This window comes from Pinus tabuliformis, chromosome X (assembly GCF_031772625.1).
Source record: "Pinus tabuliformis cultivar Carrire ecotype Pingquan chromosome X, CPIR1, whole genome shotgun sequence".
Classification (NCBI taxonomy): Eukaryota; Viridiplantae; Streptophyta; class Pinopsida; order Pinales; family Pinaceae; genus Pinus; species Pinus tabuliformis.
Genome location: NC_142308.1, coordinates 513,677,224 through 513,703,432, shown reverse-complemented (window position 1 = coordinate 513,703,432; position 26,209 = coordinate 513,677,224).

Below are 26,209 nucleotides of genomic sequence, written 5' to 3'. Positions count from 1 at the left end.
AGAGAGAGAGAATTAATTTGGAAGGTTGTGCAACAAGATAGAAATGGGCAAACATGCAGGCCATTTATTTTTCTATAACTAACCCTATATTTCTTTCCTCCCTTCAAAAAGACCAGGACATGGCCTAATACTCGCTAAACAGGTTGAAATGAGTGAGAAGGGTTAAGTATTTCAAATGAGTGATTGAAAACGGATCACCAACAAAGCTCAATGCGACTTAATTTTTATGTCCATCCCATGGTGTACATAGCTATACATAGCACCTATTAATATAATTGTAAAGTGTTCATATAGTTTAATCTATAGTTTCCATAATGTTAACGGTGCTAGATATTCGTCAACCAAGGGGGTCTCCCCTATGTGAAGTCCCAATTAGACCTCACACCATTTAGAATAGGAGCCCCATCTTGAGTATCGGCCTGGTTTCCATATTTTCTTATAGATTTCCTTGGATTTAACTGTTGGCAAGAGAGAGGAATGCAAATGTGCCTTCGAAAAACAAGTGAGTGTGCCTGGTGAGTGTCCAGTTGTAAGCGTGTTAAGGTTCTTCTCATGCAGAGGGAGAAGAGAAATTGATCCTCTAAGAGAGAGGTAATAGTACCAACCTAGTAGAGACACATGCAACCAAGAAGGATATGTGTGACATCCAACGGAATAGTCCATAAAGATGCGATGATCATTATAACCAATCAACAAGAAAGATCTGTCTAGTATCGAGCGAAATAGTCTAAAAGGATGTGAGAACAATAGTAACCATTACAACACATTCCAAATATGTTAAGTACTAAAATAACCGAAATAGTTCAACTACTTTAGCACAGATGAAAGCAAATATGAATTACAAACATCCACATAATAGTCTTACAAATATTCATAATCCATGCACAAAGAATGTTATGGCCATGAGGCTTCTGATATTAAGTAAAAATTACAAGACACATTTATACAATGAACACCACTAGCTCCAATAGTGGAGTGTTGGAGCCACTACTTGCTCCCCAAAAGAACTAGCTTGTCTTTTTAATTCCTTACGAAACGAGCCAAAGTGAAAAGTCATTTACTCATACAATGAGGGTGTATATATAACCAATTGGGTGATGCTTCACCCCCCTTGTGACTCTTTGACTATCCTCATGACTATTTGACTTCCTATGACTTTTTGACTTTACATGACTCTTCATCTTTTGTACATGTCCTTTGGACATTCATTTACAATACATTTTCAAATAAGGAATTACATGATCCACAATAATGATGTGGCATATTACAACTGATGACATGACATGACATGACATTGTTGACATGGAATGCTTGATGACATGGAAATGTCAAGCCACTTCTGCTAGTGCTTGTTACATGTCTTCTTGAGGATGCTCTTCTATCCACCTCATATGGCTTAGAGGTAAGGTGTCTTCAATGATATCAAGTCTTGAGTTGTGGTCGCAAATTGGTGTCCCTTTGTCTTCTCTTGATTGATCAGCTATCATAATCAAATACAAAGATGTATTTCAACATTTTTCCCTTCTCCATTTCCTTCATCATCATCATGTCATGGTGTGATAAAGTACCTGCATCTGCAATTCACTCATGACGATATGACACTACTCCGATAAACCCCTAGTCTAAGATAATGCATGTTGATCCACTGACTGAGTCGAAACTGGGTGATAGGCTGAGGGAGAGGCTCAGTGACTACACAACTGTGCATCTCAGGTAGTCAAGGGTGAAGCTTGAGCCTTGAGACTGCGCAATGCGCAGTTCAGGGTGGATTGGGCAAGCAGATTGCACAGTTTTAGGACTTAGTGAGTCAGGCTGAGGGGTTTTGAATTGTTTCAGCCAACTGCGCAGTTTTGCGAGGCAGAGAAGACCTGGTGATTGCGCAACTCAAGAGCTCAAGGGTTGAGTTTGAACTAAGATACTGTGTAGTGTGCAATTGAGGCCAAGCTAGAGGGTTGGATTGCACAATTCTGGGGGCCAAGGTACGGACTTGAGCACTAGAATTGTGCAATGCACAGCCTGGGAGGTAGGAACTACGCATGTGCAGTGTTAAGGGGCAAGGCTACAAATTGAGGGTTGGAACTGCACAATGCGCAGTTGAGGAAGGCAAAATGAGGCTAAGTTGCTAGGGAATTTTTTAAATTTGGTTGTGTGGGATCAATGAACTGATGTGATTAGTCACATGACTTGACTGTGACCACACACTTAGAACACTTGACGATGCAATGACATAGATCATCCATGACACATGAACCAAACAATTCCCTCAATGTGACAACTTTGTGATGACTTACGACAAGTACGACACCAAAGATACACTTTGCGGCGACCATGACGACACTTGTGCGACAATGCTTAAAACTTTGGGAATGAGTGCAAAAAATGTTTACATGGTTAGATCAACTAATTTGCACAAAGATAACCCCTTGAAACCACCAGGACATGCTTATATACATTGTGCAACAACTAACATGCAAAAAGAAGACATTTTTCCTTTCTTGCAAAAGGGACCAAAACACTTAGGAAAACACACGGAATGGATTTCAATGTTTCCAACGACAATATACAACACCAAGGTAGGCTCTAAAATTTGGTGCAGGCCAAAATTTTGGAGGCTTTTGTAGTAGTGACAACACATAATGAAGAGAAAAATATTATTTCTTGACTCCTCAAGTTGCCTTTAAAAAAAAAAAATAGTTAGAAGCTCAAATGAATTCATAACATACAAGAACCAACAAAATGTAAGACAAAGTACTTGGAAAAGGAATTGGAGATGCCTTTTCTAAATTTATAGAGCTTGTAGCTTGTGAAAGAGGAGATATTGAATGTTTTATGATGCAGGAGCATCTTACCTCCAAGTCAAAACACATTTTGATTGGACCTAGAGGTCTTTCATTTACCAAGGGAGTTGGTTCCCTAATTGAGTGTAACTGTTTAAATTATTTGTCATTTTTAAGGAAATTTAAAAATATTATGTAAATTGGATTGAGATTTAGGTTGTAATCGGATCTAGAGGATTTGAAAGTATTTTAAGGAGTTAGGGATATCATAGGATAAGTTAGATCTCTTGAGAAATAAGTGGATCTAGAGGATCCTAGAGATAGTGTTTTTTTGAGGATTTTTTGGATTTGAGTTGGTTGTGGTTCATAATCCTTTTGTATAATTGTAAGCCAAGAGGTAGAATAGAGCGTGTGAAAAAAATAAGAGAGTAGCGAGGATTCAGTAGACGATGCCATGTATGGCCATGAGGCCATTTATGTGTATTTTGGGCACAAAATCTTTTGGACGTAAATTTTATGTATAGGATTTGATTAATACAAAAGGAACACTTTATTCCGAGTGTTGGTAGACCAAGCAATCCAAAACATTTGTTTATCATTGTGAATAGGTCTCTGTAATATTGTATAAATAAAGTGTGTTGTAGGGTTCATTGATTAAAAGTTCAAGAAGGAGAGCGCTTTGGAGAAGTAGCATTGGAATCAATACATAGGAGGAAAGAAACCTTTATTTTTAATTCAAAACTAATTGAACCATTGATCGTTGACCAAATGGTGTGATCAATGACCCAATTTAGCCATAGAAGAGGCATTGTGGAAGTTGTGGAAGATTGTAGTGAAGTTATAGAGGAAGTGTAACAACCCTGGTGAAAATTCCATGTAATAAAATTTAATAAAGGAAAAATAGTAACCACGGTTGATGGGACACGTATTCCAAGCTGAGTTTTGGGCAAACACATAGTGATGGGGATCATTATTGATTGATTAATGGCTAAGGAAATTGGCAAAGGCAATAGAAAAGGCTTTGGAAAGGCAAAATGGCCTTTTGGCACATTTATTTATAAAAATGATGGAAATTAGGAGAAAAGGAAGGTGAAAGGTCACGGGTTGGATGTGAGGTGGAAAACGAAGAAAAATAATGGAAAATGAAGAAAATAGAGGCCTCATTAATAAAAAGGCTTGAGGATCAGTGCATAGACTTTTGTCAGTTCAATTTTGGAGCTCTCTCTCTATTCTCTCTCTCTCTCTCATACTCTTTGACACTTAGAGTTTTCTTGGAGCACTCTTGGAGGAGTGTGGCATACTTGGAGTTTTGGAGCAAGGAGGAAAATATAAGAGAAGGAAAGCACAATAGAACATAGGGATCAACAACTACAATGAGTTTTGATTGCAAGTACCAAGTTGCATGTATGTCTAGTCACTAATTTTGGCATATATGGCATATGCATGTGGTTTATTGGTCATGATCTGTCATTGGCATGGAGGATTTACTGGATTGGCAATGTATTTTCCTTGCCTTTCCATTTCCTGGATATCCATGGTGTTGTGGGTTCATTTCTTTGTTTTCCTGGTTGGTTCTCATGTTTCCTTTAACTTAGGTTGAGTTACTAGTTCTTGGAAGCCCTAGTTGCACAAACAGTCTAGAAGCACTGTAACAGCTTAGGTTGAGCTACTAGTCCTGGCAGCCTTGGTTGGACAAATTCTATGGAATCCCTTGGTGGGTTGAGTTAGTAGTCCTAGAAGACCTGGTTGGGCTAACACTCTAGAATCCCAACGACAGTTGTGGGTTGAGTTACTAGTCCTATAAGCCTTGGTTGGAACAAACGCTCTGTAGCCCTAGAAGGCTTGGGCAGAGGCCAATTTGGTGATGGTTTTGTCATGTCCGACTATGAATTGGAATCACTCTTTGATGGGTTGAGGTGGTTTGGCATCTGGAACCTCTGGATGGTTTTGATTGATGTGTTTTATGAGATCCCAAATTCATGCTTGGAATATGGCATTGGGGTGATTGGTTGAGGAAAGATTTGGCTCAGCCATGTCTATGATTGGGTGGTTTGTGGAAGTCCCGACCTTGGTTGGCCTTTGCATTATTAATATGACGTTATTTCTCTTTTTTATTTCATTAGTATTATGCTGGTTTATATGGTTATTGTTTCCTTGGTATTTTTGTTTCTACTATGTTGGTTACGAACATGTATTATGATTATGGCTATGTATGGCTCTCATCGTGTTTTTACTTGTAAATGATTGAACAATGTATCTATGGACTAATGGATAAATTTGTAGTTAATGTGTTGAGGCATCAATGCTTCTCAATGATTCTCAGATGAGCATGAGACCCCTACGCTCATATATGTTGTTTAAACTTGTAGATTACATAATTGTGACATGTTTGACGAAATGCCTGTCATGGCTCTTAGGGGTCTAGTCAAGTCCTTATTCAAATAATTGAATTTGTATCATTATTCTCTTGTTATATTTCAGTTCTGAAAGTGTCATTGATTTCTAGACAGTGACATGGGCTCTGGGCCTGAAAAAGTGCCACAAGTCCCGGAGTCGCAGGCAAAGGTTTGAGGAAAAAAGTCCTTGGATGCATGCATACCCATGCTGTGGGAGTGTCTGGAGCTTGTTGGATGCATGCTTTTCCATATCAAGGGCGTCTGGGGGTTTAATGGTTTAAAAACTTAGTGGGACCCAGGGGTTGGTTACTTGAGTGGTTGGGATGGCTCGTGGGAGTTTTGTTACTAATGTGGAAGGTTTGTATGGTGTGTTTTTGTTGATTCCACTTCATTAAATGACACGTAGGGAGTCTAATCATATCATAGTAACTTCTCGTTACATTTTTACCCCGGTTGGTCGGTTACTTGGGTATATGTGGGAGGAGGGTGTTACAGAGTGGTATCAGAGCATGGTTCACCCCTTGGACTTGATGGGTTGTGTGTTGATTATGCATTCATGTTGGTTGCATATGTGTTTCTTGTGTTGTAAGAACATGTGCTTGTTGCATATGTGTTTCTTATGTTGTAAGACCATGTGCTTGTTGCATTTGTATGGTATGGGTTATGGTTGCAACGAGGCCGTCATGGGAAGTTGATGGTGTTGTTGTGGAGTGTATCGTCATGAGTGTATGGTTGATAATGCATTGTTTATGCACGTTAGTATTCACATGTGGTCAAGTGTATAATGAGGTGGTGAGTTGTTGTCATGCTTGTGGTCATGGTATGTGTAGTTGATATAGTCATGCATCGATCACTAGACTCAACTAGTGATGAAACATGTTTCGTCACTAGGTTGCCCCCTCGAAGAGGCTGAATTCTAAGGCGTTGATCTCCCAAGATGACCTGATTATAGACTAGTTCAGTAGAGCGAACTTGTACGACGTGCCACGAGTCACTGTTTCGACCTTTGGCTCTGAAAATATATACAAGAAACTACAGTCCATCCTCTTTCTGTACCTTCTTACGAAATTTCAATCCGATGCTCAGATAGAAAGTTATGGCGATTTTCCCCAGGTCACCTGTTTGGAATGTAATTTAGGAGTCTGCAAAAATACCAACTTCCTCAGATCATATCTCCGCAAATATAGCACAAAAAGCTCTGAAATTTGGACCCGAGATTCAGCACGATTTCTTCTCAAATGGGTTTTTTTGTGGCTTCTGAAACATCGAAGAAAATAAAAATAAAAAATAAAAAAATAAAAAAAAATTATAGCGAAAATGCCACGATGACCTGTTTGGAGCAGCGAAACCCTAGAATCCAAAGCTTTGATACCAAATGTTATGAAACCAGCTCACAAAAAGATAGAAAAGAGAGATCAACGCCTTAGAATTCAGCGTCTTCGAGGGGGCAACCTCCTTTACATTACACAAATGAACAATTCTTGGATGATTCAAATGACAAAACCTCCTTTCTATATATAGGAGTCTAAGGAGTCACAATATAACCCAGCCGACCTAACAATAATAATATAAAGCCACAAAAATAACAATAGAGGGATTCTATGGGGCACAGTAATAATAATATGGGGACAATAGGGGCACAACAATATTAATAAGGGATACAACTACAATAGTAGTGGGGTAATCACTAGTATTATAGGGACCTAACATTCACCCCTCGGACTTGATGGGTTGTGTGTTGATTATGCATTCATGTTGGTTGCATATGTGTTTCTTGTGTTGTAAGAACATGTGCTTGTTGCATATGTGTTTCTTATGTTGTAAGACCATGTACTTGTTGCATTTGTATGGTATGGGTTATGGTTGCAATGAGGTTGTCATGGGAAGTTGATGGTATTGTTGTGGAGTGTATCGTCATGAGTGTATGGTTGATAATGCATTGTTTATGCACGTTAGTATTCACATGTGTTCAAGTGTATAATGAGGTGGTGAGTTGTTGTCATGCTTGAGGTCATGGTATGTGTAGTTGATATAGTCATGCATCAATCACTGGACTCTAGCTAGAATGATGGTTATATGGTTATATGATTATGTGTTATATTTCTATAAGTTGTCATGATTATGTTATACATGTATTACACTGATTTTTTGATCTTGTAGATGAGGTATCCTCCCTGAATTATACTAAGGTACGTTGGTTTATTATTATTTGGTTTAACTGACATGATATACCTTGCAGGAAGAATATCAAAGATGACTAGCAAGATGGTAGACTACAGTTACGGAGACTCTGCCTATGGATCAGATGAGTAGCGTGGTGTTAGGAACTCTTCTGATTTGGCAGACACACCAAGAAGCTTAAAGACAAAAATAAGGAGTTGTAAGGCATACAACGCCATAATCATACAGGCACGAGAGAAACAAGCAGAGGTAAATGTCGTGATACTTCAGATTTTGTCAGAATTGCAGCGACAAGGACCCCTTCGGATCATCCATGAGCAAGAGGACATAACTAATGGTGCATATGGCAATAGGTCTCCTGGTGGGTACAGGTAAGATAGAGATGACAAGTTCTTGGAAACTCCGAATAGGAGAGATGATGGATGCAGGTACTATTCTAGTTCTGGTTCTGACAAGAATTATGAGCGACATTGTTATCATCCTTACAGGAGGAGTGATAAAGGATATTTATCGGATGAATCTAAGAAAGCAAAGCCGCCTACATTTGATGGAAAGATGAAGAAATCACATGATGTGGAGGCATGGTTTCTTGGTATGAGGAAGTTCTTCAGGTTGCATGATTATTTAGAGAACATGAAAGCCATAATAGCTACATTCAGTCTCAAAGGTAAAGCATATATCTAGTGGGAAGATGTGAAGAATGTTGGAGGTATTCGTGAGGAGGACTTGACTTGGAATCCTTTCGAGAGACTAATCAAGGAGAAGTACCTATCGGAAAGATACTTTGATGACAGGGAAAAATAATTATATGGGATAAAGATGGGACCAATAATAGATGAGGAGTACACTAGCAAGTTCTTGGAGCTACTGAGGTACGTGCCTTACCTCAAGGAGGAGAAGGCCAACATTTAGAGATTCATTAGTGGATTACTGATTACATTCAAAGACAAGATTGAGTTCGATGAGCCTAAATAATCGGAGGAGGCCATCTGAGAGCTAAATCATTGTTATGAGCAATCAAAGTGCAAATTTGAGACTAAGACGAACTGGAAAGGTAATGCAAATAACAAAGGAAAATGGGAAAAGAAATGAGAAAGACCTCAGGGTGTAGGTAATGAAGAGAATGTAGCGCCATCTAAGAAGTTCAATGCATATGCAGAGGATAGGGACTTCGATCTGAGGAGGATGAGGGCTGGAAGCCTTTGCAGTGTTAGACTTGAGGAGGAGAGCATCATAGGAGAGATTGTCCATAACATTAGGGTGGTAGACTGTAGATTTACAATGCTCAGGAGGCACATACAATGGGAGATGTTGGGCAGAGTATTCCTAGGATCTATGCAGCGCTGGATAACAAACAGGGAGATCACCAGGCGTCTATTATCGAGATGGATGGTAAGCTTTGTGATGAAGTTGTTTCTATTTTTATTGACCCTAGATCTAGATATAGTTATATTAATCCTGACCTGGTGGATAAGTGTGGTTTGAATAAATAAGTGCATGTAGAGTCTTGGTTAGTGCAATTGGATACAAGTACAAAGAAGTGAGTTCATCATTGGGTAAGAGCTTGTACATTTGATTTGAATGGTATGCCTACCTCAACACATTTGAATGTATTACTGTTGTGATCATACAGTATGTTGTTGGACATGGATTGGTTGTACCTTCATAGAACTAAGGTGGATTGTTATGACAAATCCATTGAGTGCTTGGATGACAATGGGGAGCAAAAAGTCTTGTGGGGTAAGAAGAAAGCAACATCAGTTAGAATGGTGACAGCTATGCAGGCCAAGTGTAGTTGCATGAAAGGGTGTGTGCTATTTGTAGTGCACATTTCTAATGACAAAGGTAAGGAAGTTGAGGATGCAAATGTTTTGAGCACCAGTTCTGCAGCAATTTTAGGATGTATTTCCTGCAGATATTTTAGAGTTGCCACCTCACAAGGAAATATAATTTTCTATTGAGTTAGTGCCAAGGGCAGCTCTAGCATCAAAAGCACATTACAGGATGAGCACTCCAGAGTTAGTAGAGTTGAAGCTACAGTTGAACGAAATGTTGGACAAAGAATAAATTAGGACAAGTGTATCGCCATGGGGTGCACCGGTATTGTTTGTGAAGAAGAAGGATGGTACTCTCAGGTTGTGCATTGATTACAGGCAGTTGAACAAAGTGACCATCAAGAACATGTATCTGTTACTGAGGATTGATGACTTGTTCAATCAGTTGAAGGGAGCAGCAGTGTTCTCAAAGATTGATCTAAGATCTGAATATCATCAGGTACGCATTAAAGAAGAGGACATATATAAGACAACTTTCTAGACCAGGTATGGGAATTATGAGTTTGTTGTAGTTCCATTTGGTTTAACTAATTCTCCAACTACCTTTATGTGCTTGATGAATAGTGTGTTGCATATATATTTGGACAAGTTTGTTATTGCGTTCATTGATGATATATTGGTATATTAAAAAAATGAGGAAGAGCATGTTGAGCATTTAGCATCAGTGTTGAGATTGTTGAGAGAGCATTAGTTGTATGCTAAGCTCAACAAGTGCAGTTTCTTTCAGAATTAGGTACACTACTTAGGACATGTGGGTTCCAAGGATGACATAACAATGGACCCATAAAAGGAAGGAGCTATCATGGAATGGGCATCTCCTAGGAATGTGGATGAGGCGAGATCCTTCACGGGGTTAGCAGGTTATTACAGGAGGTTCATCAGGAACTTCTTGCAGATTGCTTATCCTATCACATCATTACAGAGGAAAGGTAAGAAGTTTGAATGGACAGACGAGTGTGCGACCAATTTTGAGCATTTCAAACAGTTGTTGACACATGCACCAATGTTAAAGATTGTAGATTCATACAAAGAGTTTGTATTATGTACAGATGGTTGTGAGAGAGGACTTGGTGGAGTCCTTATGCAAGATGGATAGGTGGTATGCTATGAGTCGTGAAAACTGAATGAGCATGAGCAGAACTACCTGACACATGATCTTGAGTTGGTATTGATCATGCATACATTGAATATGTGGAGGCACTATCTTCTTGGTAGGAGGTTTATATTGATGAGTGATCACAGTGGTTTGTAGTATCTATTTGACTAACTGAATCTGAATGTAAGGCAAGCTCGGTGGTTGGCCACGGTCAGTGAGTTTGACTTTGAGATTAGGTATATCAAAGGTAAAGAAAACAGGGTGGCAAATTTTCTTAGCCAACAAAGACAGGTAAATCACATAACACTTATGAGCTCCTATGGGACAGATTTGTAGGGAGGTCAACAGGATGTCAGGTATATGGAGATTGTGCACAAGTTGCAACAGAGTTCAGGTAGTGGTACAGGTACAGGTATAGGTGGTGTTACAAGTACAAGTACAGGTAGTGGTATAGGTACATGTACATGTGGTGGTATAGGTACATGTACATGTACAGGTACAAATGTAGGTGCACAGGATGTGGACTATCGTCTCATGGCAGATGGATTGGTTAGACTTAGGAACAAGATATATATGCCAGACAATAGTGAACTCGAGAAGGTGATATTGAGGGAGTTTCATGCAAAACCATATTCGGGTCACCCATGTTATCAAAAGACGCTGACAGCAGTGAAGAAATTCTAATGTTGGCCGAATTTGAAGAGAGACGTAGTAGAGTTTGTGGCTAGGTGTTTTGGTTGTTAGCAGGTGAAGGCATAGTGTAAGCATCCAGGTGGATTGCTACAACCAATTCCGATTCCATAATGGAAATGGGAGGTCATTTCCATGCACTTTATCATAGTTTTCCCGAGGATAGTGAGACATCATGATTCCTTCATGGCAGTGGTGGACATGTTGACAAAGGTGGCACACTTCAATCCAATGAAGTCTACATTCTCAGTGAGTGATGTAGCAGAGGTCTTCATCAGGGATGTGGTCAAATTGCATGGATTTCTGAAGAAGATTGTTTGAGACAGGGATACGAGTTCGCTTCCAAGTTTTGGAAGGAGTCATTTGTAGGTTTGGGCACATATTTGGCCTTCATTACAACTTATCATCCACAAACAGGTGGACAGACAGAGAGCGTCAAAAGGATATTGGAGGACATGTTGAGGATGTATGTGATGCATCAACAACAAAAGTGGGAAGAGTACGTTCCACTGGTAGAGTTCACTTACAACAATGGGTACCAGGAGTCAATGAGGATGAGTCTGTTTGAGGCATTGTATGGGCAAAGTTTTAATACTCCCATCAGTTTGAGTGATTAAGTTAACAGGGTGTTGATTGGACCAAACATGTTGGTAGACATGGAGCGAGAAAAGTAGGTAATTAAGGAGATTTTGAAAGCAGCACTGGATAGGAAGAAGAGTTATTTAGATCGGAATAGGTTGTTCAAGGAGTTCCAGGTTAGGGAACAGGTGTACTTCTGAATCAAACCAAAGAAGAGCTCTTTGCATATTGGATCATGTGCCAAGTTGGCACCCTGATTTTGTGGACCTTTCAAGATTATTGAGAGGATTGCGCCAGTAGCCTATCGACTTGCACTGCCTCCGACAGTGAAATTCCATGATGTTTTCCATGTGTCATTGCTTAAGAAGTATGTTAAAGATGTTGATCATATGATTGACTGGTTTGTATTGCAGGTGGAGCCAGAAGGAGAATTCCAGCCGAAACCGTAGTGAATTTTGCAAAGAAAGATGCTCATGCTCCAGAACCGAGCAATTGAGCAGGTTAAAGTGCAATGGAAGCACCTTGGGCTCGATGAAGCTACATGGGAGATGTTGGATTAGATGTGGGTTGTGTATCCTTATTCGTTGGTTGAGCATATGTTTTGTTATATGTTTTTGGTACATGTTTTGGTGATGTTTGGTATATGTACATATGTATATGGATGTAAATACGGCCATGAGATATGTTATAAATCTCCAATAAGCGATATGGGTGGCATGGAATTATGATGTTATACTTGTTATGTTGTCATGTTGGTTTACTTCTCGACGGGATGATCATTGTAAATACTGCAACGAGCTAAGTTATAAAGCTCCATGGGTAGTATGTTTTTGCTTACAACAACCTTGTTGGTTGTAGGTATTGTTAAACACCGAGGACGATGTTCCCCCAAGGGGGGGGGGGGTTTGTAACAACCCTGGTGAAAATTCCATATAATAAAAGTATAAAGGCAAAGTAATAACCACGGTTGATGGGACACGTATTCCAAGATGAATGTTGGGAAAAAGCATAGTGATGGGGATCACTAGTGATTGATGAATGGATAAGGAAATTGGCAAAAGAAATGGAAAAGGCTTTGGAAAGACAAAATGGCATTTTGGCACATTTGTTTATGAAAATAATGGAAATTAGGAGAAAAGGAAGGTGAAAGGTCACAGGTTGCATGTGAGGAGGAAAATGAAGGAAAATAATGGAAAATGAAGAAAATAAAGGCCTCATTAATAAAAAGGCTTATGAGAATTAGTTCACTGACTTTTGTCCATTCAATTTTGGAACTCTCTCTCTAATCTCTCTCTCATACTCTTGGACACTTAGATTTTTCTTGGAGCACTCTTGGAGGATTGTGGCATACTTGGAGTTTTGGACCAAGGAGGCAAAGGAAGAGCAGGAAAGCATAAGAACACTTCAGGAATAGTAGCTACAACAAGTTTTTCTTGCAAGTACCAAGTTACATGTAGGTTTCCTCTCTAGTTTTCGAATTCATGGTATATGCATGTGGTTTATTGGTCATGATTTGTCATTAGTATGGAGGGTTTCCTGTATTGATAGTGGATTTTCCTAGCCTTGCCATTTCCTGGATAACCATGGTGTCGTGGGTTCGTTTCTTTGTCTTTTTGGTTGTTTCTCATGTTTCCTTTAGCTTTGATTGAGTTACTAGTTCCTGGAAGCCCTGGTTGGACAAACATTGTGGAAGCCTTGTAACATCTTAGATTGAGTTACTAGTCCTGGAAGCCTTGGTTGGAAAAACACCCTAGAATCCCTGGTTGGACAAACGCTCTGGAAGCCCGACAATAGTTGTGGGTTGATTTACTAGTCCTAGAAGCCTTGGCTTGAACAAACGCTCTGGAGCCCTGGAAGGCTTGGGTAGAGACCAATCTGGTGATGGTTTTCTGATGTCCGCCTATGAGGTGGAATCATTGTTTGATGGGATGAGGTGGTTTATCCTCTGGAACCCTTGGATGGTTTTGATTGGTGTGTTTTATGAGATCCCACATTCATGCTTGGAATATGGCATGGGGGTGACTAGTTGAAGAGAGATTTGGCTCAACCATGTCTACGATCAGGTGTTTCGTGGAAGTCCCAAACTTGGTTGGCCTTTGCATCATTAATATGAGGCTATTTATCTTTATTATTTCTTGAGTATTATACTGGTTTATATGTGGATTATATTTTGGTTGTTTCCTTAGTATTTCTATTGTTATTATGCTGGTTATGAGCATGTATTATGACAGTGGCTATGTATGGCTCTCACCATGTTTTTACTTGTAAATGAATGAACACTATATCTATGGCCTAATGGATGAAACTGCAACTAATGTGTTAAGGAATCAATGCTTCTTAGCGATTCTCAGATGAGTATGAGACCCCTATGCTTAGATCTATTGTCTAAACTTGTAGATTACATAATTATGACATGTTTGATGAAATGCCTGTCATGGCTAGTAGGGGTCCAGTCAAGTCCTTATTCATTTAATTACATTTTTATCATTATTATGTTGTTATCTTTGAGTTCTGAAAGTGTCATTCAGTTATGGGCAGTGACCTTGCCTCTGGGCCTGAATAAGTGGCACAAATCTTGGAGACGCAGGCACAGGTCTGAGGAGAAAATTCCCCATACGCATGCATACCCATGTTGTGGAAGTGTTTGGAGCCTCTTGGGCGCAAGATTGTCCATATCATGGGAGTGTCTAGGGGTTTAATGGTTTAAAAACTCAGTGGGACCCAAGGGTTGGTTACCTAAGTGGTTGGGATGGCTCCTGGGAGTTTTGTTGCTGATGTGGAAGATTTGTACGGTGTGCTTCCGTTAGTTCCACTTCCTTAACTGACACATACGAAGTCAAATCATATCATAGTAAATTCTCGTCACATGTTTACCTCGGTTGGTCAGTTACTTGTGTAGATGTGGGAGGAGGGTGTTACAAGAAGAATGCGCAAAATTTTTATGTGGAAAACCTATAATGGGTGTTAAGTAACAATGGTCAAGACTTATTTTTAATTAACCTGGGGGATTTCATCGTATAACAAAGATTATAGTGATGGAAAATAAGAATTGTTGTTTTGGAACAAAAGTTACTCAGAAGGTCAAAGGAGTGGAGGAAGTTAAATTGTCGGAGTCATCACCTAATGGAGGCAGGGATCAAAACTTGAAGGGAAATATTCCCATCACGGATTCTGTCTCCTCAAAAGTTTCAACGAGAGAACAAAGGGATTGCTTTCCAAAAATTCAGGGTATGGGGTTAGCTGTTAACGTGAATCAAGTGCGACAACTAACGGAGATGGATTGTTGTCTCGAAGTCTATCTCCCTAGAATTTCTGGAAGGCCATGGAGTCAAGATGACATGGAAGGGATCGGGGTGATGTGGAAAGCATGGGGAGGACATGGAAAAATCTGGGAGGGTGTGCCAAGTTCAGATAAGATTGTTGAATCCCTGCAAGGTGACGTGGCTATTTAAAGTGTGACAATTCATTAAAGGATGAAAACAAGAATTTTCCCATTCCCTAGGTTTTATCTCCCAGATATTTTGAAGGTAGGATCAGGTGGATGTAGTTCAAAAGTTCCAAGGTCTGGGATTCTGGGGGCCTAGGTCACAGTGTTGGTCATATGAAATTTGGAGTAAAGCATCGAGGGTTTATGCCTTAGGCACATAACCTGAATGGTCATGAGGTATTGTCATGTGAGTATGTGTAGTATGAGTGTGATCGTCCATTGTTAATATGTCATGGTTGTAAGCATTGTTAATAAAAGAGATTTGTCAATAAATAAAGGGAGTTTTTCCAAGGAGAAGGGTTGCGATATAAAATGAGCCTCCACATATAATAAAGGTACAGTAGCTCCTCACACATGTTATTCTATAATTCGACCGCATGCATGTTATATTATGGCTCTTGAATCTGTTGGCTTGGTTTTGTATCAAACTCTTGTAGCTCCTCCCACTACCTTATGAAATTATTCCCTTATGTTATGTTATTAACCATTCTCATTCCATGATCATGATTCAATTCTGGATGTATTTCCCATAGATGGGTTCAGGAAGCGCCGATCCAACTTGGATTAGAGGGGATTGTTGGCCATATTTTGTCACCTGCATCATCTTCTAAGAAAATAAATGTAAATAAAAATATAACTCCCAAATAAATTACAATTATATTGTAACAAGTAAAATGGCAACATCTAGTAGGTTCAGAATGGGGCTAAGGAGATAGTTGCTCTCCTCGTGCAGGAGGTAGAGAAACATAGTCACTCCCTCAACATGGGAGGGAGATTGATGGGTCATAAGAATATATATGGTGTTTGGTATTTTGAGTGGATGTGTGCCACTGCTAGTGGGGCTTCATGTAGTACAAGTGAATGCATGTTTTAGGTCAAGGTTAATTTTCTATTTTGAGATTAAAAAAACTTACAAATTCATGAGAATGTTCAATTTGGTTTTCTGCTAGGGAAACTATGCCAGATGCGAAATTGAAGCTTTGAGATTGGCCAACTAAACTAGTTACTAATAGAAAGAAAATTGACAAAGTCTAGGGTTATTCCAACATGAGCTTCCACATGCCCGAGTCTTTTGTCCAAAGAATGCAAAGTGAGTTGCATACCATCCAACACCAAGGGGACCTCTTCTTTGGCCTCATTTATATACATTAATAATTTGCCTAGTAGTAGCCTAAGGTGTATATATATATATATATATATACACTAGTTATACCTACCACAGGTATGGTCCGTGTTAGGTACCCAGTCATACACATTTATTAGGATTTTAATGTTGTAAAGAAATTGAAACTCTCAAACTATTTCTTGTTTGGCTATCTAAATTTTGACTTGAATGGAAGCACGGTGTGCTTTCTATAACGTTCGTTGGAGATAGTGGCTAGAGACTAGGCTCTTGGAATCTCTTGTGCTCGTTGAGTAGCCATCTCATCTCTAGTGAGGCATAACCATCGATGAGGTGGAGATAAGCTACGTGGGGAGGCAAAGTTGGAGAATAGAAAATGGAGAGGAGCGGAAATGGAGAATTAAGGCAAGATAACCAGCGGAGAGGAGAGAAGGATGGAAAACAAATGATGCTTGGGTGAGAACCCATCAAGGGAGGCATACATGAGTGGATGACAATTAAGAAAGTCAAAAACCACTGGTAGTCTGCTAAAAGTGGTCAAGATAGAGGGGAATAGAAGAAGAAAGGGCCAGAAAAGGTGGAACACCATGAGGAGGAGTAATAGAGAGGACCAAACAAGAACATATCCTCTGAGTTGAGCAAGACAATGTAATGTCCCTTGCTAGACTATACCAAACAAATTTGTGACACACACAAATATATATATATATATATATATATATATATAGAGAGAGAGAGAGAGAGAGATTAGAATAATTTTTTTAAACCCTTTTTCTTGCCAAAAAGAGAACGTTCATCATATAGATATTTCATGGGGTATTTTACATTCACGTAAGTAAGAAACTGTAATTCAACAATTAAAATCAGTGAAACAAACAACAACTCAGCCAAATTTGTTTATTTAGATATAGAATTACATGCCAAACTTTCCTGGATACAAAATTTGAAACCTATGAATAAACCCCCAATTTTTGGCACAACTTAGTTGAACAATATGGCCTCCACAAAGATAAATACAAACTCTCCAACAAAAAGCGACCTTTATGGAGAAATATGACCCCAACAAAGAGAAACTTAGAACCCATGAGTGAGCTCATCCTCTGCGAGAGAAATCTGACCCCCACAAGAGAAATGCAGCCTTTACAAGGTGAGATTTGGCCCCAATGATTGTTACTTGTCCTTCGTGAGATAACTCAACCCCCATAAAATTAATATGGCCTCTACAAGGTGAGATTTAACTCCCAAGACTATAACTCATCCTCTGTGACATAACTTGTCCCCAAGAAAAGAAATAGGGCCTCTATAAGATGAACCAAATACTTGGATGGTTGGAATTGATCTCTGCAAGAGAAACTCGCCCCCCATATGATAAATACAACCTCTGCAAGAGAAACACGCATCCCCTCATGAACTAAATCGACCTCTACAATAGAAACTTGACCCCCCACAAGAGGAATGTGGTCTGTGCAAAGAGAAATATGACCTCCTGTTGATGGCCAAAAATGACCTCGCTAACATTTAGGAAGACCACCAAGTTAGAGCTACAAACTAAGCTCTTATCCATTTGATTTGGTGGTTTCGACTGGGGGTTCTATTGGATCCAGTTACCCCCCTCACTCTTCTTGTTGACTTGTGATGTCTCTAATTACTTTTCAACAAAAAGAGAAGTATCAAATTTACTCTCTTGTTGTCAACTTGCACGAAAGAAACCCTTAAGTTGAAACAAGGGCTTAAACAAGCCACAAATGCAATTGCTCCTACATGAGGAGACTTTATGCAATGCACTAAATTAATTTAAATGCAAATAAACATTAGGATGTAAGCAGTAAAATAAAACCAGTCTATCCTATCTTGATTAGGACAATATATTGATCTTACCCAAATCAAGAGAAAAGTGAATTAAAAGAATGAGGATTCAACGTGTTCTTTTAATGATGAATATCAAACTCCAGAAAAAAGTTCTAACAACTGATACTATTACTACACAACATGCTTTGTTTGGAGATTTTGAAACATAAATGATGAGCCATTAAAATACATAAGTAGTTCATACAATTTAGTGGCAATTAAATTGTTAGGTCCCTATAATACTAGTGTATTCCCTTATTATTATTGTCATTGTATCCCCTTATTGTTATTGTTGTGCCCATGTTGTCCCCATATTGTTATTATTGTGCCCCATAGAAGCCCACTATTGTTATTGTTGTGCCCTTACATTATTATTTATGTCGGCTTTGACTATATTGTGACCCCTTAGACTCCTATTTATAGAAAGGAGGTCTTGTCATTTGTATCATCCAAGAATTGTTCATTTGTGTAATGTAAAGGAGGTTTCCCACTTAAAGAGGCTGACTTTGAAATTTTTGATCTATCTTTTCTTCTATTTTGTGAGCTAGTTGCATAACAATTGGTATTATAGCTTTGGATTCTAGGGTTTCGCTGCTTCAAACAGGTCATCGTGGAATTTTCGCTATAACTTTTTTCTACGATATTTCAAAAGATAAAATTAAAACCCATTTGAGCTGAAATCTTGATGAACCTCGGTTATGAATTTTAGATCTTGCCTCGCTATAGTTTCGAAGATATGATCCAAGGAAGTTAGGGTTTTGCAGGCTCCCGAATTATATCTCAAACAGGTGACCTGGGGAAAATCGTCATAACTTTCTCTCTGAGAATCAGATTGAAATTTCATAAGAAGGTACAGAAAGAGGACAGATTGTAGTTTTCTGTTTATTAGTTTTAGGTCTTAAGGTCGAAATAGTGACATGTGGCACTTCATACAAGTTCTTTCTATTGAACCAGTCTATAATCAGGTCATCGTGGGAGATTTGGAATAACTCTTTCTTGGAGAATCCAATATTGATCATACTTACAGGGTTGGAACAAGGACTCAGAGGGCTACCACATAAAGAAATTTCAGGCCTTGGAGATCCTAAATTATAGAGATACAACATATTCGATATCGAGATCTTGCAAAGCCAAAAAAAGGTGTGTAGTCTTTTTTAAAATTTTGCATAAGTTTGGTTTGAAAAATTAGTTTGAAGGAATTCAAAGGACATAGTGAAGCATAATTATCATTAGTTGATGCTCGGAAGAAATAAAATGGAAACACCTAGTAAGCAACCTGAAAGATCTAGCATGACTCGTGAATAAGAGGAAGAAATGCAACATGATATATCAAAATTACGAGACCAAGTGCAACAAATTTCACTCTCACAAAAAGTGGCAGAAGCTAAGATGGATGGTTTAAAGAAAGGCATGGAAGCTAATACATATGGTTTAAAGAATGGCGTGGAAGCTAACATGGAGGGTTTAGAAGTAAACATTGAATATTTGAAGAAAGACATGGAAGGTTTGAAAGCAGGTTTGGAAAAGTTGCTACAATAAATGCTTCCTAATGGCGAAAAGGTAGTAGAGGAAACTCATGATGAGAACAAAAGAAATGTTAGTCATGATTTCATAGACTCTAACGTTGGATTGAATACCCAACCATGTTACAAATATTGATATGAGGAAGTTTTATGGCAAGGATCTTGTAACATGGATACTACAAATGGAGCAATATTTCGATCTCCATAACGTGCAAAACACAAAAAGGTAGGCATTGCGACTTTTTATTTGGAACCCAATCAGTTTGTATGGTATCGATGACTTTGCTCTCATAAACAAATTGTCACTTGGGAAATTTTTACGGAAGAAATGATAGCACATTATGAGGATACAAAAAACAACATTTTTTTAAGCCAATTGATAAATCTCAAACAAAAAGGTTCAATGGTGGACCACATTGAGGACTTCCAAAAATTGAATATAAGGGTAAAAGATATTCCAGAGGAGCATAGGATTGATGTGTTCAAAGGGATATTAAAATTTAACATCCAACATGAGGTTCGCCTTTGGGAACCTGATTCACTGGAGAAGGCATTTAGGTTGGCAAGAAAAATTGAAAATAAAATTATGGCAACAAGGAATCCTACTAATAAAAACTATAACGATGGAAGTGTTGTTGCTCCTAGCCTTCCACAACCTACAAGGTTGACACCACAACAACTGGAAGAAAAAATAGCAAAAGGGGTTTGTTAAATTTGCGATAGAAAATACACTAAAGGTCATAAGTATGTTGAGAAGAAAATATTTTACATAGATTGTGAAGAGGAAGAAGAAAAGGAACAAGAAACATCAAAATAAGAGGATACGCACCCGGAACAAAGCCTAGAGAAAGAAGAAATGTATCCATCCATATCTTGTAATGCATTAGCTGGAATAACCACTCCTCAAACTATCAAGATAGAAGGAAATATCAAGAAGAAAAATGTAATAGTGTTGATTGATTCGGACAGTACCCATAATTTTATTCATTGTAAGATAGCGAAGGAATTGAATTGCTTCCTATATCCAGCACTAGTGTCAAGTGATGGTTGCAAATGGAAGAACCATAAATTGCTCTAGAAAATGCCATAATATCAAGCTATCCATGGAAGAATATGTTTTGAATAGTCCAATGCTTTCCATTCCAATGGGAGGTGCTGATGTTGTACTAGGAGTCCAATGGCTACAATATTTGGGTATGATAGCTTTTAATTTTCAAGAAATTTTCTTGAATTTTTTTTAGAAGGAAAGGAAGTTGAATTAAGGGGTATCGCAGGGAAACCGGGAAAGATAATCAGCTCTAATGGCATGACAAAGCTTCTAAAGAAAGAACAACGTGGCGTAATTGCACAATTATGTTCACTAGAGGTTCCCACGTCGAAATCATCTATTTCTCCAGATCTCCAAAAAGTCTTGGACAATCATTCCAAGGTATTTGAGACTCTCAAAGGCCTCCCACCTATTTGTGATCATGATCATGCTATTCATTTGATTCTAGGAAGTGTTCCTCCAAACATCAGGCCTTACAAATATCTCGATGCCCAAAAGAGTGAAATTGAATGTATGGTTGCAGAAATGCTACTCGCTGGTATAATTCAACCTAGTCAAAATTCTTTCTCTGCTCCAGTAGTATTGGTGCACAAGAAGGATGGATCATGGCACATGTGTCTGGATTATAGGGAGCTCAACAAGCTCACTATTAAAGATAAACTTCTAATTCCTGTCATTGATGAATTATTTGGATGAATTGCATGGAGCAACTTATTTCACCAAGTTGGACCTCTGTTCAGGATATCATCAAATCAGAATGAAGACTAAAGACATTCTGAAAACAACATTTATAACTCATGAGGGTCATTATGAATTTTTGGTCATGCCTTTTGGCCTTACAAATTCACCTTCTACATTTCAAGGTTTGATGAATTCCATTTTCAAACCCTTCCTTAGAAAATTTGTGTTAATATTTTTTGATGATATACTAATCTACAACAAGTCTTGGAAGGATCATGTTCAACATGTTGATAGAGTGCTCAAAATATTGGAGGAGAAACAATTATATGTAAAAACCTCCAAATGTTTCTTTGGAGTACAAGAGGTGGAATATTTGGGTCGTATTGTATCTCATGAAGGTGTTAAGGTAGACCCTAGCAAAATTAAAGCCATTAAGGAATGAAAAATCCCCACATACATAAAGCATCTGCAAAGATTTATCGGGTTGACAGGGTATTATCGCAAGTTTGTTAAGAATTATGGGAGAATAAAAACACCTCTAACAACATTACTGAAGAAATATGCATTTTCTTGGACTCCATAAGCAACAAAATCCTTTGAACATATTAAGGAGGCAATGTGCCGAGTATTGGTATTAACTATGCCAGACTTCACAAAAACCTTATTGTGGAATGTGATGCCTCACAAAATGGAATTTGTGTCATTTTAATACAAGAAGAAAGACCCATTACTTTCGAAAGTCATCCAATCAAAGGAAAGTATTTACAAAAATCTATTTTTAAGAAGGAAATGTTGGAAATACTACATGCACTTAAGAAATGGCCACCTTACTTAATGGGAAGACACTTCAAGGTAAAAACAGATCATGATAGTCTTAAATACTTTTTAGAACAAAGATTATCTTCAGAAGAACAACAAAAATGGGTCACAAAGATGTTGGGTTATGACTTTGAAATCGTCTACAAAAAAGGGCAGCAAAATGTTGTTGCAGATGCACTCTCAAGAAAAGATGAGGATGTGGAAGCATTGCTTTGCGCCATTTCTATTATCCAACGAGATCGGATAAACAAAGCAATAAATGAACGGAAGAATGACGAAGATGCATGGCACTCATTCAAAAATTACAACAAGACCCCAATACATCTGATACATTTAGCTGGAAAAATGATTCGTTATGGTACAAAGATTGCTTTTACCTCTGTAAGAATTCCCAACTCAAACAAAATATTCTTATGGAATTGCACACCTCTCCCTTAGGAGGGAACTAAGGATTTTTAAAAAGTTACCACAGGGTAAAGAAGGAATTTTTTTGGGATGGCCTTAACTCTGATATTCAAAAGTTTGTGGTGGAATGTTTGGTTTGCCAACAAAATGAAGTTGAAACAATTAAGACCTGAGGTCTATTACAACCTTTATCCATTCCAATTCAGCGTTGGGAGGAGGTTTCAATGGATTTTATCACAAGTTTACCCAAATCCGAAGGAAAGAGTGTCATCATGGTGGTAGTTGATAGACTTACCAAGTATGCACACTTTTGTGCATTATCTCATCCCTTTAAAGCTAGTATAGTTGCTACTGCATTTATGGAAACAATTCAAAAGCTACATGGAAACCCAAACATTATTGTAAGCGACAAAGGTCCCATTTTCATTGGAAATTTTTGGACATAATTATTTTCTTGTTTGGGTAATCAGTTAACTCATAGCTCATCTTATCATCCTCAATCTGATGGGCAAACTGAGATAGTGAAAAAATGTTTGGAAGGATATCTTCATTGCTTTGTATTTGATAAACAAACACAATGGGTCAAATGGTTGCCTCTAGTTGAATGGTGGTATAATACTTCGTTCCATACTGCAACAAAAATGACACCATTTATGGCACTTTATGGATATCATCCACCGTCCATCACATCATATTTAAGAGAAAATTCTAAAGTTCAAGCAGTGGAAGATCACATCGAGCATCAACAATAAGTTCTCCAAATCTTAAAGGATAACCTCACTTTGGCATAGAATAGAATGAAGCAACAGGCATATCAACATCGTAGCAAAAGAAGTTTTGATATAGATGACTGGGTATTTCTACGGATACAACCATACAAACAAATGTCCCTCAAGTAAGCGAAGAAGGATAATAAATTATCACCAAAGTATTATGGTCTGTACAAGGTGTTGCAAAATATTGGTACTATGGCATACAAATTAGAGCTTCCTACAGCTTCCCGAGTGCACCCATTTTTCCATGTTTCATGCTTAAAGAAGGTTATAGGTGACAAGCTCCCGATTCAAACAATATTGCCAGAATTTGACGAGGAAGGGAAAATCATATTGGAACCTGAACCAGTCAAAGAAACAAGAACTCGACAACTACGAAATCGATCAATTTCATAGTATCTCATCAAGTGGAAGAACTTACCCGCTGAATATTACATATGGGAGGATGAAAATTTTATATAGAAGCATCCATAACTACTCAAGCATTGAGAACAACACTTTTCTGAAGGAGAGGGGCATGTTATGTCCCTATAATACTAGTCTATTCCTTTATTATTATTGTCATTGTATCCCCTCATTATTATTTTTGTGCCCATGTTGTCCCCATATTGTTATTATTGTGCCCCATAGAAGCCCACTATTGCTATTGTTGTGTCCTTACATTATTATTGTGATGTCGGATTTGACTATATTGTCACCCCTTAGACTCCTATATATAGAAAGGAGGTCCTGTCATTTGTATCATCCAAGAATTGTTCATTTGTGTAATGTAAAGGAGGTTGCCCCCTTAAAGAGGGTGATTTTGAAGTCGTTGATCTATCTTTTCTTCGATTTTGTGAGTTGGTTGCATAACATAAATCTGTTTCAAATGGCGATTTTTTGAGTAAATAGTCACTCAAAAATTTGATTGAAGCATAAGAGAAAATTGGAAATTTAATAATAGATCTATGAGATCAATAGATCAAATAGTTGATCAAATGAACAATCATTCTCATATCAAACAAAAGTGCATAATATGAAATAATCAACGTAAATATACCATTGAAAAGGACATAATTATCATTAAAAAATAACAATACCTGAATACAAATTAAACCTGAAACCCTTTCCTCTATTTCATGAATCTCCACAAAAATCCTTTAAAAAATCTTCAACTTTGCCCATGGAAAATATATCTGCAATAGTGCAAACCTAGCCGCTACAACAAAGATCTAATATTCAAAAGGGAAACCCCCAAGCTCAAATCTGAGCATTCCTCTATACCTACGACTAATATTTTCCTTAGCAAAGTGCTTAAAGTTTCCAAAATTTTAGGAAAGAGGAACCCCTTCCTCATTATCCAAACTGATATTTATAATTTACAAAAATGAATCCAAAAATGGAGAGTTGTTGCAAACAATTTTGATCCATCAAATTTGGTGTTACAAATCCTCTCTTTCTCCTTTGTCGGTTCAATCCTTTTGCTCCAAATCTCTTTGCCTTATCCTCTTCAACAAATTGCCTGCAAAAAACCAATCAAAATTGTAATTGAATCCAATTGATATTACATAGCAAAATTGAAAATACAAACTTGGGAAAACAAAACCTCCAATTAATAATCTAAATAAATAAATAAAATAAATGAAATGTGTGGTTCCCAATGATCTTTGTTGAAACCTCTTTGGCCCAAGAAGGTTGTCTTCAAACCAATTTGTAACATCAAGAGTTTTAGTAAATGAAAATGCTTCAAAATAAATTCCAAAATTGATTTTTTGTTACAATTTTGTAGCCTCTACTTCTGCTAAATTTTAGGCATAGTAAATCTTTAGATTTTATTTATTTAATGCTTCCATATTGTTCCCCATGATTTTAGCTTTCCAATAAGTCGTCTCGAGCCTCATTTAGCTAAGTAGAACTCTAGACAGAGCTCTCCAATTGGATTTTAAAACTGTCAAAATGCTAGAAAATGACATATTAAGTAAAATCTGAACAATTTATATTAATGTTTTGATTTTAGATTAAATTTTATTATTATTGTTGTTTTTTCCATGGAAAAATCATAACTTTCTATTAATTATAAAAATTTACATAAGTAGATGCACATAGTGCATTCCTTTACTGTCCCAAGCTGCACCACTCAAAAAGTTGGTGCCCATAGAATCAGAGCCAAAAGAATTAAAAGTAAAATATAAAAAATAAAAATGGGGCTAAGAAAAAAGTCTTAGTCACCCTTTTCTCCCTTTCTTCTTTTCTACTTTTCGCCATCCTCCTTGATCAAGAGTGGTTGTTACAATAATTAGTTAGTTCTCTTTTGTCTACCTCGGATGTTCCTTGTCCGAATCTCAACTCCTAGATGTATAAGGACATTTAAATCCTGTTATTTCCTTCTTCTTCGACATTTCTTAGCCTGAGTGTCTTTCTACTCTTGGATTTTGCAAATTTGATCTCCCTGTTCCGTACTTATTCAATTCTTCGTTCGCTAAAGATGTTTGTGGACTTGTGATTTCCTTAATGATGGGGGGTCCCAAGTCCTCCTCTTCCTCTTCTTTGTTGGGTTGTGGTGTTGTGAAATGCCATCCCTTTGGATTTTTGACAAGTTTATTTTTTCTCTTGGGATCTTTCTTTGCCAAAGGACATGTGGTTTGTAGATGTCCAGTTTGAAGATAGAGACAACATCTAAATGCAGTGTTCTCATAATCTAAGAACTGGGTCTAGCACTGGTTGTTGTGTGTCAAAAGGATACGATCATGTAGTCCTTTACTGAGGTCTACCTCAACACATATCTTAGCAAAAGTATAAATTGCTTCTTCAGTTCTTTGTGTATCCATCTTGATATATCTCCCCAACATGTTGTTGATTCCTTCTATTAATTTTGGATGCCAAAAGTGAAGGGGTAAGTTATGCAATCTTACCCAGATCATTATTTTGGAGATCGTGAGTGTATTAGCATCAAAATCTAGGAATCATGG